We start from the raw sequence: 17,047 nt of genomic DNA, 5'->3' as shown, positions 1-17,047 counted from the left end.
GTTTGCAAACCAGCAAAGCCAATTCCGACAAGGTGGGAAATAAAATTCCACCCGAAATGCATATAAAATAATAGTGATTCTGATAACCAGAGCAAAAGTTATGGTCCTCTGAAGTTTGACTAAAAATCAGTCCAAATTTTTTTTAAAACTCTCAACTCAGACAATTCCAACTGCTCTAGCTTTTTTTCGCATCACGTTCAATGTCTTAGAAGTAGGGGTAAAAATTTCAATTAAAAACAAGCACCATAGCTACGAGAACAAAAATCTTGAAAAAAGTAAGAAAAATAACAAAAAATATTGCTGAAATGTAGAAAATGGCATTTTCTGAAGAATTTGAGTTTACAAACCGGCGAAGCCAATTTTACCAAGGAGGGAAATCAAATTCCACCCGAAATGCATATAAAATAATAGTGATTCTGATAACTAGAGCAAAAGTTATGGTCCTCTGAAGTTTGAATAAAAATCAGTCCAAATTGTTTTTGAAACTCTCAACTCAGATCATACCAACTGCTTCAGCTATTTTTCCCATCAAGTTCAATGTCTTAGAAGTGGGGGTAAAAAGTTTTAAGTCAAAACAGGACTCGTAGGTACCAGAACAAAAATCTTAAAAAATGATGAAAAATCACAAAAAACATTACTGAAAGGTAGAAAATGGCATTTTCTGGAGAATTTGAGTTTGCAAACCAGCAAAGCCAATTCTGGCAAGGTGGGAAATCAAATTCCACCGAAATGCGTATAAAATTATAGTGATTCTGATAACCAGAGCAAAAGTTATGGTCCCCTGAAGTTTGTCTAAAAATCAGTCCAAATTTTTTTTGAAACTCTCAACTCAGACCATACCTACTGCTCCAGCTATTTTTCCCATCAAGTTCAATGTCTTAGAAGTGGGGGGAAAAAAATTTCAAGTCAAAACAAGCACCGTAGCTATCAGAACAAAAATCTCGAAAAAATGAAGAAAAATAACAAAAAATATTGCTGAAATGTAGAAAATGGCTTTTTATAGAGAATCTAAGTGTGCAAACCGGCACAGCCAATTTTATCAAGGTGGGAAATAAAACTCCACCCCAAATGCATATAAAATAATAGTGATTCTGATAACTAGAGCAAAAGTTATGGTCCTCTGAAGTTAGACTAAAAATCAGTCCAAATTTTTTTTGAAACTCTCAACTCAGACCATACCAACTGCTCCAGCTATTTTTCCCATCAAGTTCAATGTCTTAGAAGTGGGGGTAAAAAGTTTTAAGTCAAAACAAGCACCGTAGGTACCAGAACAAAAATCTTAAAAAATGAAGACAAATCACAAAAAACATTACTGAAATGTAGAAAATGGCATTTTCTGGAGAATTTGAGTTTGCAAACCAGCAAAGCCAATTCCGACAAGGTGGGAAATAAAATTCTACCCGAAATGCATATAAAATAATAGTGATTCTGATAACCAGAGCAAAAGTTATGGTCCTCTGAAGTTTGACTAAAAATCAGTCCAAAATTTTTTTAAAACTCTCAACTCAGACAATTCCAACTGCTCCAACTTTTTTTCGCATCACGTTCAATGTCTTAGAAGTAGGGGTAAAAATTTCAAATAAAAACAAGCACCATAGCTACGAGAACAAAAATCTTGAAAAAAGTAAGAAAAATAACAAAAAATATTGCTGAAATGTAGAAAATGGCATTTTCTGAAGAATTTGAGTTTGCAAACCGGCAGAGCCAGTTTTGCCAAGGAGGGAAATCAAATTCCACCCGAAATGCATATAAAATAATAGTGATTCTGATAACTAGAGCAAAAGTTATGGTCCTCTGAAGTTTGAATAAAAATCAGTCCAAATATTTTTTGAAACTCTCAACTCAGATCATACCAACTGCTCTAGCTATTTTTCCCATCAAGTTCAATGTCTTAGAAGTGGGGGTAAAAAGTTTTAAGTCAAAACAGGACCCGTAGGTACCAGAACAAAAATCTTAAAAAATGATGAAAAATCACAAAAAAACATTACTGAAATGTAGAAAATGGCATTTTTTGCAGAATTTGAGTTTGCAAACCAGCAAAGCCAATTCCGACAAGGTGGGAAATCAAATTCCACCGAAATGCATATAAAATTATAGTGATTCTGATAACCAGAGCAAAAGTTATGGTCCCCTGAAGTTTGTCTAAAAATCAGTCCAAAATTTTTTTGAAACTCTCAACTCAGACCATACCTACTGCTCCAGCTATTTTTCCCATCAAGTTCAATGTCTTAGAAGTGGGGGGAAAAAAATTTCAAGTCAAAACATGCACCGTAGCTACCAGAACAAAAATCTCGAAAAAATGAAGAAAAATAACGAAAAATATTGGTGAAATGTAGAAAATGGCTTTTTATAGAGAATCTAAGTTTGCAAACCGGCACAGCCAAATTTATCAAGGTGGGAAAAAAAATTCCACCCCAAATGCATATAAAATAATAGTGATTCTGATAACTAGAGCAAAAGTTATGGTCCTCTGAAGTTAGACTAAAAATCAGTCCAAATTTTTTTTGAAACTCTCAACTCAGACCATACCAACTGCTCCAGCTCTTTTTCCCATCAAGTTCAATGTCTTAGAAGTGGGGTTAAAAAGTTTTAAGTCAAAACAAGCACCGTAGGTACCAGAACAAAAATATTAAAAAATGAAGACAAATCACAAAAAACATTACTGAAATGTAGAAAATGGCATTTTCTGGAGAATTTGAGTTTGCAAACCAGCAAAGCCAATTCCGGCAAGGTGGGAAATAAAATTCCACCCGAAATGCATATAAAATAATAGTGATTCTGATAACCAGAGCAAAAGTTATGGTCCCCTGAAGTTTGTCTAAAAATCAGTCCAAAATTTTTTTGAAACTCTAAACTCAGACCATACCTACTGCTCCAGCTATTTTTCCCATCAAGTTCAATGTCTTAGAAGTGGGGGGAAAAAAATTTCAAGTCAAAACAAGCACCGTAGCTACCAGAACAAAAATCTCGAAAAAATGAAGAAAAATAACAAAAAATATTGCTGAAATGTAGAAAATGGCTTTTTATAGAGAATCTAAGTTTGCAAACCGGCTCATTCAATTTCTTCAAGGTGGGAAATAAAATTCCACCCCAAATGCGTATAAAATAATAGTGATTCTGATAACTAGAGCAAAAGTTATGGTCCTCTGAAGTTTGAATAAAAATCAGTCCAAATTTTTTTTGAAACTCTCAACTCAGACCATACCAACTGCTCCAGCTATTTTTCCCAACAAGTTCAATGTCTTACAAGTGGGGGTAAAAAGTTTTAAGTCAAAACAAGCACCGTAGGTACCAGAACAAAAATCTTAAAAAATGAAGACAAATCACAAAAAACATTACTGAAATGTAGAAAATGGCATTTTCTGGAGAATTTGAGTTTGCAAACCAGCAAAGCCAATTCCGGCAAGGTGGGAAATAACATTCCACCCCAAATGCATATAAAATAATAGTGATTCTGATAACTAGAGCAAAAGTTATGGTCCTCTGAAGTTTGACTAAAAATCAGTCCAAATTTTTTTTGAAACTCTCAACTCAGACCATACCAACTGCTCCAGCTATTTTTCCCATCAAGTTCACTGCCTTAGAAGTGGGGGTAAAAAGTTTTAAGTCAAAACAAGCACCGTAGCTACCAGAACAAAAATCTTAAAAAATGAAGAAAAATCACAAAAAACATTACTGAAATGTAGAAAATGGCATTTTCTGGAGAATTTGAGTTTGCAAACCAGCAAAGCCAATTCCGGCAAGGTGGGAAATCAAATTCCACCCGAAATGCATATAAAATAAAAGTGATTCTGATAACCAGAGGAAAAGTTATGGTCCCCTGAAGTTTGTCTAAAAATCAGTCCAAAATTTTTTTGAAACTCTAAACTCAGACCATACCTACTGCTCCAGCTATTTTTCCCATCAAGTTCAATGTCTTAGAAGTGGGGGGAAAAAAATTTCATGTTAAAACAAGCACCGTAGCTACCAGAACAAAAATCTCGAAAAAATGAAGAAAAATAACAAAAAATATTGCTGAAATGTAGAAAATGGCTTTTTATAGAGAATCTAAGTTTGCAAACCGGCTCAGCCAATTTTTTCAAGGTGGGAAATAAAATTCCACCCCAAATGCATATAAAATAATAGTGATTCTGATAACTAGAGCAAAAGTTATGGTCCTCTGAAGTTTGAATAAAAATCAGTCCAAATTTTTTTTGAAACTCTCAACTCAGACCATACCAACTGCTCCAGCTATTTTTCCCATCAAGTTCAATGTCTTACAAGTGGGGGTAAAAAGTTTTAAGTCAAAACAAGCACTGTAGGTACCAGAACAAAAATCTTAAACAATGAAGAAAAATCACAAAAAACATTACTGAAATGTAGAAAATGGCATTTTCTGGAGAATTTGAGTTTCCAAACCAGCAATTCCGACAAGGTGGGAATTCAAATTCCACCCGAAATGCATATAAAATAATAGTGATTCTGATAACCAGAGCAAAAGTTATGGTCCCCTAAAGTTTGTCTAAAAATTAGTCCAAAATTTTTTTGAAACTCTCAACTCAGACCATAAATACTGCTCCAGCTATTTTTCCCATCAACTTCAATGTCTTAGAAGTGGGGGAAAAAAATTTCAAGTCAAAACAAGCACCGTAGCTACCAGAACAAAAATCTCGAAAAAATGAAGAAAAATAACAAAAAAATATTGCTGAAATGTAGAAAATGGCTTGTTATAGAGAATCTAAGTTTGCAAACCAGCACAGCCAATTTTATTAAGATGGGAAATAAAATTCCACCCCAAATGCATATAAAATAATAGTGATTCTGATAACTAGAGCAAAAGTTATGGTCCTCTGAAGTTAGACTAAAAATCAGTCCAAATTTTTTTTGAAACTCTCAACTCAGACCATACCAACTGCTCCAGCTATTTTTCCCAACAAGTTCAATGTCTTACAAGTAGGGGTCAAAAGTTTTAAGTCAAAACAAGCACCGTAGGTACCAGAACAAAAATCTTAAAAAATGAAGACAAATCACAAAAAACATTACTAAAATGTACAAAATGGCATTTTCTGGAGAATTTGAGTTTGCAAACCAGCAAAGCCAATTCCGGCAAGGTGGGAAATAAAATTCCACCCCAAATGCATATAAAATAATAGTGATTCTGATAACTAGAGCAAAAGTTATGGTCCTCTGAAGTTTGACTAAAAATCAGTCCAAATTTTTTTTGAAACTCTCAACTCAGACCATACCAACTGCTCCAGCTATTTTTCCCAACAAGTTCAATGTCTTACAAGTGGGGGTCAAAAGTTTTAAGTCAAAACAAGCACCGTAGGTACCAGAACAAAAATCTTAAAAAATGAAGACAAATCACAAAAAACATTACTAAAATGTACAAAATGGCATTTTCTGGAGAATTTGAGTTTGCAAACCAGCAAAGCCAATTCCGGCAAGGTGGGAAATAAAATTCCACCCCAAATGCATATAAAATAATAGTGATTCTGATAACTAGAGCAAAAGTTATGGTCCTCTGAAGTTTGACTAAAAATCAGTCCAAATTTTTTTTGAAACTCTCAACTCAGACCATACCAACTGCTCCAGCTATTTTTCCCATCAAGTTCACTGCCTTAGAAGTGGGGGTAAAAAGTTTTAAGTCAAAACAAGCACCGTAGGTACCAGAACAAAAATCTTAAAAAATGAAGAAAAATCACAAAAAACATTACTGAAATGTAGAAAATGGCATTTTCTGGAGAATTTGAGTTTGCAAACCAGCAAAGCCAATTCCGGCAAGGTGGGAAATCAAATTCCACCCGAAATGCATATAAAATAATAGTGATTCTGATAACTAGAGGAAAAGTTATGGTCCCCTAAAGTTTGTCTAAAAATCAGTCCAAAATTTTTTTGAAACTCTAAACTCAGACCATACCTACTGCTCCAGCTATTTTTCCCATCAAGTTCAATGTCTTAGAAGTGGGGGGAAAAAAATTTCAAGTCAAACCAAGCACCGTAGCTACCAGAACAAAAATCTCGAAAAAATGAAGAAAAATAACAAAAAATATTGCTGAAATGTAGAAAATGGCTTTTTATAGAGAATCTAAGTTTGCAAACCGGCTCAGCCAATTTTATCAAGGTGGGAAATAAAATTCCACCCCAAATGCATATAAAATAATAGTGATTCTGATAACTAGAGCAAAAGTTATGGTCCTCTGAAGTTTGAATAAAAATCAGTCCAAATTTTTTTTGAAACTCTCAACTCAGACCATACCAACTGCTCCAGCTATTTTTCCCATCAAGTTCAATGTCTTACAAGTGGGGGTAAAAAGTTTTAAGTCAAAACAAGCACTGTAGGTACCAGAACAAAAATCTTAAACAATGAAGAAAAATCACAAAAAACATTACTGAAATGTAGAAAATGGCATTTTCTGGAGAATTTGAGTTTCCAAACCAGCAAAGCCAATTCCGACAAGGTGGGAATTCAAATTCCACCCGAAATGCATATAAAATAATAGTGATTCTGATAACCAGAGCAAAAGTTATGGTCCCCTAAAGTTTGTCTAAAAATTAGTCCAAAATTTTTTTGAAACTCTCAACTCAGACCATAAATACTGCTCCAGCTATTTTTCCCATCAACTTCAATGTCTTAGAAGTGGGGGGAAAAAATTTCAAGTCAAAACAAGCACCGTAGCTACCAGAACAAAAATCTCGAAAAAATGAAGAAAAATAACAAAAAATATTGCTGAAATGTAGAAAATGGCTTTTTATAGAGAATCTAAGTTTGCAAACCGGCTTAGCCAATTTTTTCAAGATGGGAAATAAAATTCCACCCCAAATGCATATAAAATAATAGTGATTCTGATAACTAGAGCAAAAGTTATGGTCCTCTGAAGTTAGACTAAAAATCAGTCCAAATTTTTTTTGAAACTCTCAACTCAGACCATACCAACTGCTCCAGCTATTTTTCCCATCAAGTTCAATGTCTTAGAAGTGGGGGTAAAAAGTTTTAAGTCAAAACAAGCACCGTAGGTACCAGAACAAAAATCTTAAAAAATGAAGACAAATCACAAAAAACATTACTGAAATGTAGAAAATGCATTTTCTGGAGAATTTGAGTTTGCAAACCAGCAAAGCCAATTCCGACAAGGTGGGAAATAAAATTCCACCCGAAATGCATATAAAATAATAGTGATTCTGATAACCAGAGCAAAAGTTATGGTCCTCTGAAGTTTGACTAAAAATCAGTCCAATTTTTTTTTAAAACTCTCAACTCAGACAATTCCAACTGCTCTAGCTTTTTTTCGCATCACGTTCAATGTCTTAGAAGTAGGGGTAAAAATTTCAATTAAAAACAAGCACCATAGCTACAAGAACAAAAATCTTGAAAAAAGTAAGAAAAATAACAAAAAATATTGCTGAAATGTAGAAAATGGCATTTTCTGAAGAATTTGAGTTTACAAACCGGCGAAGCCAATTTTACCAAGGAGGGAAATCAAATTCCACCCGAAATGCATATAAAATAATAGTGATTCTGATAACTAGAGCAAAAGTTATGGTCCTCTGAAGTTTGAATAAAAATCAGTCCAAATTGTTTTTGAAACTCTCAACTCAGATCATACCAACTGCTTCAGCTATTTTTCTCATCAAGTTCAATGTCTTAGAAGTGGGGGTAAAAAGTTTTAAGTCAAAACAGGACTCGTAGGTACCAGAACAAAAATCTTAAAAAATGATGAAAAATCACAAAAAACATTACTGAAAGGTAGAAAATGGCATTTTCTGGAGAATTTGAGTTTGCAAACCAGCAAAGCCAATTCTGGCAAGGTGGGAAATCAAATTCCACCGAAATGCGTATAAAATTATAGTGATTCTGATAACCAGAGCAAAAGTTATGGTCCCCTGAAGTTTGTCTAAAAATCAGTCCAAAATTTTTTTGAAACTCTCAACTCAGACCATACCTACTGCTCCAGCTATTTTTCCCATCAAGTTCAATGTCTTAGAAGTGGGGGGAAAAAAATTTCAAGTCAAAACAAGCACCGTAGCTACCAGAACAAAAATCTCGAAAAAATGAAGAAAAATAACAAAAAATATTGCTGAAATGTAGAAAATGGCTTTTTATAGAGAATCTAAGTTTGCAAACCGGCACAGCCAATTTTATCAAGGTGGGAAATAAAATTCCACCCCAAATGCATATAAAATAATAGTGATTCTGATAACTAGAGCAAAAGTTATGGTCCTCTGAAGTTAGACTAAAAATCAGTCCAAATTTTTTTTGAAACTCTCAACTCAGACCATACCAACTGCTCCAGCTATTTTTCCCATCAAGTTCAATGTCTTAGAAGTGGGGGTAAAAAGTTTTAAGTCAAAACAAGCACCGTAGGTACCAGAACAAAAATCTTAAAAAATGAAGACAAATCACAAAAAACATTACTGAAATGTAGAAAATGGCATTTTCTGGAGAATTTGAGTTTGCAAACCAGCAAAGCCAATTCCGACAAGGTGGGAAATAAAATTCTACCCGAAATGCATATAAAATAATAGTGATTCTGATAACCAGAGCAAAAGTTATGGTCCTCTGAAGTTTGACTAAAAATCAGTCCAAAATTTTTTTAAAACTCTCAACTCAGACAATTCCAACTGCTCCAACTTTTTTTCGCATCACGTTCAATGTCTTAGAAGTAGGGGTAAAAATTTCAAATAAAAACAAGCACCATAGCTACGAGAACAAAAATCTTGAAAAAAGTAAGAAAAATAACAAAAAATATTGCTGAAATGTAGAAAATGGCATTTTCTGAAGAATTTGAGTTTGCAAACCGGCAGAGCCAGTTTTACCAAGGAGGGAAATCAAATTCCACCCCAAATGCATATAAAATAATAGTGATTCTGATAACTAGAGCAAAAGTTATGGTCCTCTGAAGTTTGAATAAAAATCAGTCCAAATATTTTTTGAAACTCTCAACTCAGATCATACCAACTGCTCCAGCTATTTTTCCCATCAAGTTCAATGTCTTAGAAGTGGGGGTAAAAAGTTTTAAGTCAAAACAGGACCCGTAGGTACCAGAACAAAAATCTTAAAAAATGATGAAAAATCACAAAAAACATTACTGAAATGTAGAAAATGGCATTTTTTGCAGAATTTGAGTTTGCAAACCAGCAAAGCCAATTCCGACAAGGTGGGAAATCAAATTCCACCGAAATGCATATAAAATTATAGTGATTCTGATAACCAGAGCAAAAGTTATGGTCCCCTGAAGTTTGTCTAAAAATCAGTCCAAATTTTTTTTGAAACTCTCAACTCAGACCATACCTACTGCTCCAGCTATTTTTCCCATCAAGTTCAATGTCTTAGAAATGGGGGGAAAAAAATTTCAAGTCAAAACATGCACCGTAGCTACCAGAATAAAAATCTCGAAAAAATGAAGAAAAATAACGAAAAATATTGCTGAAATGTAGAAAATGGCTTTTTATAGAGAATCTAAGTTTGCAAACCGGCACAGCCAATTTTATCAAGGTGGGAAAAAAATTCCACCCCAAATGCATATAAAATAATAGTGATTCTGATAACTAGAGCAAAAGTTATGGTCCTCTGAAGTTAGACTAAAAATCAGTCCAAATTTTTTTTGAAACTCTCAACTCAGACCATACCAACTGCTCCAGCTCTTTTTCCCATCAAGTTCAATGTCTTAGAAGTGGGGTTAAAAAGTTTTAAGTCAAAACAAGCACCGTAGGTACCAGAACAAAAATATTAAAAAATGAAGACAAATCACAAAAAACATTACTGAAATGTAGAAAATGGCATTTTCTGGAGAATTTGAGTGTGCAAACCAGCAAAGCCAATTCCGGCAAGGTGGGAAATAAAATTCCACCCGAAATGCATATAAAATAATAGTGATTCTGATAACCAGAGCAAAAGTTATGGTCCCCTGAAGTTTGTCTAAAAATCAGTCCAAAATTTTTTTGAAACTCTAAACTCAGACCATACCTACTGCTCCAGCTATTTTTCCCATCAAGTTCAATGTCTTAGAAGTGGGGGGAAAAAAATTTCAAGTCAAAACAAGCACCGTAGCTACCAGAACAAAAATCTCGAAAAAATGAAGAAAAATAACAAAAAATATTGCTGAAATGTAGAAAATGGCTTTTTATAGAGAATCTAAGTTTGCAAACCGGCTCATTCAATTTCTTCAAGGTGGGAAATAAAATTCCACCCCAAATGCGTATAAAATAATAGTGATTCTGATAACTAGAGCAAAAGTTATGGTCCTTTGAAGTTTGAATAAAAATCAGTCCAAATTTTTTTTGAAACTCTCAACTCAGACCATACCAACTGCTCCAGCTATTTTTCCCAACAAGTTCAATGTCTTACAAGTGGGGGTAAAAAGTTTTAAGTCAAAACAAGCACCGTAGGTACCAGAACAAAAATCTTAAAAAATGAAGACAAATCACAAAAAACATTACTGAAATGTAGAAAATGGCATTTTCTGGAGAATTTGAGTTTGCAAACCAGCAAAGCCAATTCCGGCAAGGTGGGAAATAAAATTCCACCCCAAATGCATATAAAATAATAGTGATTCTGATAACTAGAGCAAAAGTTATGGTCCTCTGAAGTTTGACTAAAAATCAGTCCAAATTTTTTTTGAAACTCTCAACTCAGACCATACCAACTGCTCCAGCTATTTTTCCCATCAAGTTCACTGCCTTAGAAGTGGGGGTAAAAAGTTTTAAGTCAAAACAAGCACCGTAGGTACCAGAACAAAAATCTTAAAAAATGAAGAAAAATCACAAAAAACATTACTGAAATGTAGAAAATGGCATTTTCTGGAGAATTTGAGTTTGCAAACCAGCAAAAGCCAATTCCGGCAAGGTGGGAAATCAAATTCCACCCGAAATGCATATAAAATAAAAGTGATTCTGATAACCAGAGGAAAAGTTATGGTCCCCTGAAGTTTGTCTAAAAATCAGTCCAAAATTTTTTTGAAACTCTAAACTCAGACCATACCTACTGCTCCAGCTATTTTTCCCATCAAGTTCAATGTCTTAGAAGTGGGGGGAAAAAAATTTCAGGTTAAAACAAGCACCGTAGCTACCAGAACAAAAATCTCGAAAAAATGAAGAAAAATAACAAAAAATATTGCTGAAATGTAGAAAATGGCTTTTTCTAGAGAATCTAAGTTTGCAAACCGGCTCAGCCAATTTTTTCAAGGTGGGAAATAAAATTCCACCCCAAATGCATATAAAATAATAGTGATTCTGATAACTAGAGCAAAAGTTATGGTCTCTGAAGTTTGAATAAAAATCAGTCCAAATTTTTTTTGAAACTCTCAACTCAGACCATACCAACTGCTCCAGCTATTTTTCCCATCAAGTTCAATGTCTTACAAGTGGGGGTAAAAAGTTTTAAGTCAAAACAAGCACTGTAGGTACCAGAACAAAAATCTTAAACAATGAAGAAAAATCACAAAAAACATTACTGAAATGTAGAAAATGGCATTTTCTGGAGAATTTGAGTTTCCAAACCAGCAAAGCCATTCCGACAAGGTGGGAATTCAAATTCCACCCGAAATGCATATAAAATAATAGTGATTCTGATATCCAGAGCAAAAGTTATGGTCCCCTAAAGTTTGTCTAAAAATTAGTCCAAAATTTTTTTGAAACTCTCAACTCAGACCATAAATACTGCTCCAGCTATTTTTCCCATCAACTTCAATGTCTTAGAAGTGGGGGGAAAAAATTTCAAGTCAAAACAAGCACCGTAGCTACCAGAACAAAAATCTCGAAAAAATGAAGAAAAATAACAAAAAATATTGCTGAAATGTAGAAAATGGCTTGTTATAGAGAATCTAAGTTTGCAAACCGGCACAGCCAATTTTATTAAGATGGGAAATAAAATTCCACCCCAAATGCATATAAAATAATAGTGATTCTGATAACTAGAGCAAAAGTTATGGTCCTCTGAAGTTAGACTAAAAATCAGTCCAAATTTTTTTTGAAACTCTCAACTCAGACCATACCAACTGCTCCAGCTATTTTTCCCAACAAGTTCAATGTCTTACAAGTGGGGGTAAAAAGTTTTAAGTCAAAACAAGCACCGTAGGTACCAGAACAAAAATCTTAAAAAATGAAGACAAATCACAAAAAACATTACTGAAATGTAGAAAATGGCATTTTCTGGAGAATTTGAGTTTGCAAACCAGCAAAGCCAATTCCGGCAAGGTGGGAAATAAAATTCCACCCCAAATGCATATAAAATAATAGCGATTCTGATAACTAGAGCAAAAGTTATGGTCCTCTGAAGTTTGACTAAAAATCAGTCCAAATTTTTTTTGAAACTCTCAACTCAGACCATACCAACTGCTCCAGCTATTTTTCCCATCAAGTTCACAGCCTTAGAAGTGGGGGTAAAAAGTTTTAAGTCCAAACAAGCACCGTAGGTACCAGAACAAAAATCTTAAAAAATGAAGAAAAATCACAAAAAACATTACTGAAATGTAGAAAATGGCATTTTCTGGAGAATTCGAGTTTGCAAACCAGCAAAGCCAATTCCGGCAAGGTGGGAAATCAAATTCCACCCGAAATGCATATAAAATAATAGTGATTCTGATAACTAGAGGAAAGTTATGGTCCCCTGAAGTTTCTCTAAAAATCAGTCCAAAATTTTTTTGAAACTCTAAACTCAGACCATACCTACTGCTCCAGCTATTTTTCCCATCAAGTTCAATGTCTTAGAAGTGGGGGGAAAAAAATTTCAAGTCAAAACAAGCACCGTAGCTACCAGAACAAAAATCTCGAAAAAATGAAGAAAAATAACAAAAAATATTGCTGAAATGTAGAAAATGGCTTTTTATAGAGAATCTAAGTTTGCAAACCGGCTCAGCCAATTTTTTCAAGGTGGGAAATAAAATTCCACCCCAAATGCATATAAAATAATAGTGATTCTGATAACTAGAGCAAAAGTTATGGTCCTCTGAAGTTTGAATAAAAATCAGTCCAAATTTTTTTTGAAACTCTCAACTCAGACCATACCAACTGCTCCAGCTATTTTTCCCATCAAGTTCAATGTCTTACAAGTGGGGGTAAAAAGTTTTAAGTCAAAACAAGCACTGTAGGTACCAGAACAAAAATCTTAAACAATGAAGAAAAATCACAAAAAACATTACTAAAATGTAGAAAATGGCATTTTCTGGAGAATTTGAGTTTCCAAACCAGCAAAGCCAATTCCGACAAGGTGGGAATTCAAATTCCACCCGAAATGCATATAAAATAATAGTGATTCTGATAACCAGAGCAAAAGTTATGGTCCCCTAAAGTTTGTCTAAAAATTAGTCCAAAATTTTTTTGAAACTCTCAACTCAGACCATAAATACTGCTCCAACTATTTTTCCCATCAACTTCAATGTCTTAGAAGTGGGGGGAAAAAATTTCAAGTCAAAACAAGCACCGTAGCTACCAGAACAAAAATCTCGAAAAAATGAAGAAAAATAACAAAAAAATATTGCTGAAATGTAGAAAATGGCTTGTTATAGAGAATCTAAGTTTGCAAACCGGCACAGCCAATTTTACTAAGATGGGAAATAAAATTCCACCCCAAATGCATATAAAATAATAGTGATTCTGATAACTAGAGCAAAAGTTATGGTCCTCTGAAGCTAGACTAAAAATCAGTCCAAATTTTTTTTGAAACTCTCAACTCAGACCATACCAACTGCTCCAGCTATTTTTCCCATCAAGTTCAATGTCTTAGAAGTGGGGGTAAAAAGTTTTAAGTCAAAACAAGCACCGTAGGTACCAGAACAAAAATCTTAAAAAATGAAGACAAATCACAAAAAACATTACTGAAATGTAGAAAATGGCATTTTCTGGAGAATTTGAGTTTGCAAACCAGCAATGCCAATTCCGACAAGGTGGGAAATAAAATTCCACCCGAAATGCATATAAAATAATAGTGATTCTCATAACCAGAGCAAAAGTTATGGTCCTCTGAAGTTTGACTAAAAATCAGTCCAAAATTTTTTTAAAACTCTCAACTCAGACAATTCCAACTGCTCCAGCTTTTTTTCGCATCACGTTCAATGTCTTAGAAGTAGGGGTAAAAGTTTCAATTAAAAACAAGCACCATAGCTACGAGAACAAAAATCTTGAAAAAAGTAAGAAAAATAACAAAAAAAATTGCTGAAATGTAGAAAATGGCATTTTCTGAACAATTTGAGTTTGCAAACCGGCAGAGCCAGTTTTACAAGGGAGGGAAATCAAATTCCACCCGAAATGCATATAAAATAACAGTGATTCTGATAACTAGAGCAAAAGTTATGGTCCTCTGAAGTTTTAATAAAAATCAGTCCAAATTTTTTTTGAAACTCTCAACTCAGATCATACCAACTGCTCCAGCTATTTTTCCCATCAAGTTCAATGTCTTAGAAGTGGGGGTAAAAAGTTTTAAGTCAAAACAGGACCCGTAGGTACCAGAACAAAAATCTTAAAAAATGATGAAAAATCACAGAAAACATTACTGAAATGTAGAAAATGGCATTTTCTGAAGATTTTGAGTTTGCAAACCAGCAAAGCCAATTCCGACAAGGTGGGAAATCAAATTCCACCGAAATGCATTTAAAATTATAGTGATTCTGATAACCAGAGCAAAAGTTATGGTCCCCTGAAGTTTGTCTAAAAATCAGTCCAAAATTTTTTTGAAACTCTCAACTCAGACCATACCTACTACTCCAGCTATTTTTCCCATCAAGTTCAATGTCTTAGAAGTGGGGGGAAAAATTTTCAAGTCAAAACAAGCACCGTAGCTACCAGAACAAAAATCTCGAAAAAATGAAGAAAAATAACAAAAAATATTGCTGAAATGTAGAAAATGGCTTTTTATAGAGAATCTAAGTTTGCAAACCGGCACAGCAAATTTTATCAAGGTGGGAAATAAAATTCCACCCCAAATGCATATAAAATAATAGTGATTCTGATAACTAGAGCAAAAGTTATGGTCCTCTGAAGTTAGACTAATAATCAGTCCAAATTTTTTTTGAAACTCTTAACTCAGACCATACCAACTGCTCCAGCTATTTTTCCCATCAAGTTCAATGTCTTAGAAGTGGGGGTAAAAAGTTTAAGTCAAAACAAGCACCGTAGGTACCAGAACAAAAATCTTAAAAAATGAAGAAAAATCACAAAAAACATTACTAAATTGTAGAAAATGGCATTTTCTGGAGAATTTGAGTTTGCAAACCAGCAAAGCCAATTCCGGCAAGGTGGGAAATCAAATTCCACCCGAAATGCATAAAAAATAATAGTGATTCTGATAACCAGAGCAAAAGTTATGGTCCCCTGAAGTTTGTCTAAAAATCAGTCCAAAATTTTTTTGAAACTCTAAACTCAGACCATACCTACTGCTCCAGCTATTTTTCCCATCAAGTTCAATGTCTTAGAAGTGGGGGGAAAAAATTTCAAGTCAAAACAAGCACCGTAGCTACCAGAACAAAAATCTCGAAAAATTGAAGAAAAATCACAAAAAATATTGCTGAAATGTAGAAAATGGCTTTTTATAGAGAATCTAAGTTTGCAAACCGGCAGAGCCAGTTTTACCAAGGAGGGAAATAAAATTCCACCCCAAATGCATATAAAATAATAGTGATTCTGATAACTAGAGCAAAAGTTATGGTCTTCTGAAGCTAGACTAAAAATCAGTCCAAATTTTTTTTGAAACTCTCAACTCAGACCATACCAACTGCTCCAGCTATTTTTCCCATCAAGTTCAATGTCTTAGAAGTGGGGGTAAAAAGTTTTAAGTCAAAACAAGCACCGTAGGTACCAGAACAAAAATCTTAAAAAATGAAGACAAATCACAAAAAACATTACTGAAATGTAGAAAATGGCATTTTCTGGAGAATTTGAGTTTGCAAACCAGCAATGCCAATTCCGACAAGGTGGGAAATAAAATTCCACCCGAAATGCATATAAAATAATAGTGATTCTCATAACCAGAGCAAAAGTTATGGTCCTCTGAAGTTTGACTAAAAATCAGTCCAAAATTTTTTTAAAACTCTCAACTCAGACAATTCCAACTGCTCCAGCTTTTTTTCGCATCACGTTCAATGTCTTAGAAGTAGGGGTAAAAATTTCAATTAAAAACAAGCACCATAGCTACGAGAACAAAAATCTTGAAAAAAGTAAGAAAAATAACAAAAAAAATTGCTGAAATGTAGAAAATGGCATTTTCTGAACAATTTGAGTTTGCAAACCGGCAGAGCCAGTTTTACAAGGGAGGGAAATCAAATTCCACCCGAAATGCATATAAAATAACAGTGATTCTGATAACTAGAGCAAAAGTTATGGTCCTCTGAAGTTTTAATAAAAATCAGTCCAAATTTTTTTTGAAACTCTCAACTCAGATCATACCAACTGCTCCAGCTATTTTTCCCATCAAGTTCAATGTCTTAGAAGTGGGGGTAAAAAGTTTTAAGTCAAAACAGGACCCGTAGGTACCAGAACAAAAATCTTAAAAAATGATGAAAAATCACAGAAAACATTACTGAAATGTAGAAAATGGCATTTTCTGAAGAATTTGAGTTTGCAAACCAGCAAAGCCAATTCCGACAAGGTGGGAAATCAAATTCCACCGAAATGCATTTAAAATTATAGTGATTCTGATAACCAGAGCAAAAGTTATGGTCCCCTGAAGTTTGTCTAAAAATCAGTCCAAAATTTTTTTGAAACTCTCAACTCAGACCATACCTACTACTCCAGCTATTTTTCCCATCAAGTTCAATGTCTTAGAAGTGGGGGGAAAAATTTTCAAGTCAAAACAAGCACCGTAGCTACCAGAACAAAAATCTCGAAAAAATGAAGAAAAATAACAAAAAATATTGCTGAAATGTAGAAAATGGCTTTTTATAGAGAATCTAAGTTTGCAAACCGGCACAGCAAATTTTATCAAGGTGGGAAATAAAATTCCACCCCAAATGCATATAAAATAATAGTGATTCTGATAACTAGAGCAAAAGTTATGGTCCTCTGAAGTTAGACTAATAATCAGTCCAAATTTTTTTTGAAACTCTTAACTCAGACCATACCAACTGCTCCAGCTATT

This window comes from Vigna unguiculata, chromosome 10 (assembly GCF_037176805.1).
Source record: "Vigna unguiculata cultivar grain cowpea cultivar isolate G323 ecotype 2 chromosome 10, ASM3717680v1, whole genome shotgun sequence".
NCBI lineage: Eukaryota > Viridiplantae > Streptophyta > Magnoliopsida > Fabales > Fabaceae > Vigna > Vigna unguiculata.
The sequence above is the reverse complement of the archived record's forward strand: the minus strand, read 5'-3'. Positions refer to the sequence as shown.